Source organism: Egretta garzetta, unplaced genomic scaffold, assembly GCF_000687185.1.
Source record: "Egretta garzetta isolate BGI_Z169 unplaced genomic scaffold, ASM68718v1 scaffold136, whole genome shotgun sequence".
Classification (NCBI taxonomy): Eukaryota; Metazoa; Chordata; class Aves; order Pelecaniformes; family Ardeidae; genus Egretta; species Egretta garzetta.
This window is the reverse complement of record NW_009260066.1, coordinates 5,333,835-5,335,822: the sequence shown is the minus strand read 5'-3', so window position 1 is coordinate 5,335,822 and position 1,988 is coordinate 5,333,835. Positions and strand designations below refer to the sequence as shown.

General features: G+C 40.4%; 1 long non-coding RNA gene across 1 annotated transcript in view; it reads right to left on the bottom strand.

Moving 5' to 3' along the window:
• Positions 1-280: 280 nt before the first annotated feature.
• LOC118452526 overlaps positions 281-1,988 on the bottom strand; it is a 3,823-nt gene continuing 2,115 nt past the window's right edge. The window contains exon 3 of the long non-coding RNA XR_004842330.1: positions 281-524. This is a non-coding gene — a long non-coding RNA (uncharacterized LOC118452526). The remainder of the gene's footprint in view (positions 525-1,988) is intronic.

Below are 1,988 nucleotides of genomic sequence, written 5' to 3'. Positions count from 1 at the left end.
ATCGAGACCCCAAAATACCCTTCAGTCTCACTTAAGAGCTAGAAAATCTCGTAAATCCCTGCCAAATACCTACCTGTTCTCCAGCCCTTGATCCTTCATCTGAGTCACAGCCAAGAGAACAACTAAGTCATGTCCAGAGATACCAGCAGAAAGGGGTTTTACAGCACAGACCCTCAGACTGCTGTAGATCTAAAAGGTAAAAGCAAACACTAGTGCCACCATAACTTTTTTATTTAAGTGTTACTGAGAGTTTAAAAATGGAGAGGGTAACAACATAGTTGATGGGTCAGTTCAAGAGGTTTCAATACGTATTTGATCGGAGATTAACTGGTTAATAAAAAAAGAGCTGAAGTTGCCTCTGTATGGTCCTTATTTGCCTGACAAAAATAACAACACTCAGTTTCAGAAATTTCTTTGATTCCGTAACCAGGTTTCTTCTCCTTTAACCAGTGCCAGTGTAGCTATCCATAAAGCCATTGCTGGAATCAGATCTTGCTGGTCCGACTGGTGCAGCCTTGCAGAACCTAACAGAGACCAGAAATGGGGACTTAAATCTGTCCCTGCCATACAGGTGCGATGCAAAGATGCTCAGACTAGATCATACGACAGCAACAATAATTTCAGATTAAATAAATCTAAACCAAAGTACATACCCAAACATGACCTCCGAGGCTTAGTTTCCTCTCAACCTCAGTAATATCAACTTTTTAAAGCACTTCCATGGCAAGAGTCATGACCAATGACATCATGGCTGGAGGCTCATGGAAGTTTTAATGTAGACAAACATATGTGGCACAAGCACATCTAAAAGCTGACCCAACTATTGTGCCATTACATTTTACAGCCACAGAGGTTCTTCTTCACTTATCAATAAGAGCTGTCAACCTTCAAAAGGCCCCTCTGAAACATCTAATAAAAGTTTTATCTTAATTATTGTTTTGATAACATAAATATTAGTATTACAGCAACACTTAGAAGACACATTTATGGATCAATGCTTGCGGTTGGAGCTGTTCAAATGCCAAACAAACCCATGAAATTAGTACTGAAGAGTTTACAAACACTCAAAACAAGTGCATTTTCTCAGAACGTCCAGAGAATAACCTATTACTTCTTGGTATCTGCATGCAAGCGTATCTGTATAAAACAGTTTCCCAACAACACCTTTATCCCCTCATTCCATGTACTGATCTACTGCTATTGTATTCTATACTCAATTAATGCTGCAAGTATCATACAGCATACTCTGTTACAACAGGAAGGATGATTGGCCTTTAAAATGGGCATATCATTTATGCCAACTTTAGTTTCATAAAGTGCTATGCAACTTGAACTAGGGGGAAAATTAACAGAGAAACAGCCAAAAACCCGGGTGCTTATCTAAAATATATTGCGAAGTCTAGTCTGGAAAACTCCTGAGATTTGGGGTTCTCCAAAAAGAAGGAAAAAAAAAAGGCATTTCCTCTTCCTGTTGGGAATACCCAACAGCAGCCTTTCATGTGGTAGGTTGGCATCTCGATCTCTAGCCAGGATGGGGAATCATAGTTTTAATTGTGGCCAGGGGTCTATCCAAAACAAATCTCTGCTTTGCTTGGCCCTCAAAATTACCATGAATTTCATTGTCTACACAGATGCAGATGCTGATCTAATTTGTAGCAGCTGCAGAATACTTAATTAAGCCTTTTCTGGCCATCTATGGCTGTCTGCTTCTGTATCACATCATCATGCAGTGCAAGATAGACAAATGCTTGACTATCACACAATTAGCAGGGGGGTGCAATCATATTTTTTGTTTTGGGTTGCGCATTTTATGGCAAAATATCTGAAAATATCCCAATACCTTAGTCAGGCAATTCCATTTCAGGCAAGGAGAAGGAATGCACAGGTTAAAAAAAAAAGTCCTTGCCCCCCCCCCGACCCGACAACTTTCCCAGAATGAAAGGGGTGACAGGGAGATTCTCGTGGTTCTGCTGGGGGCTCACATGGAC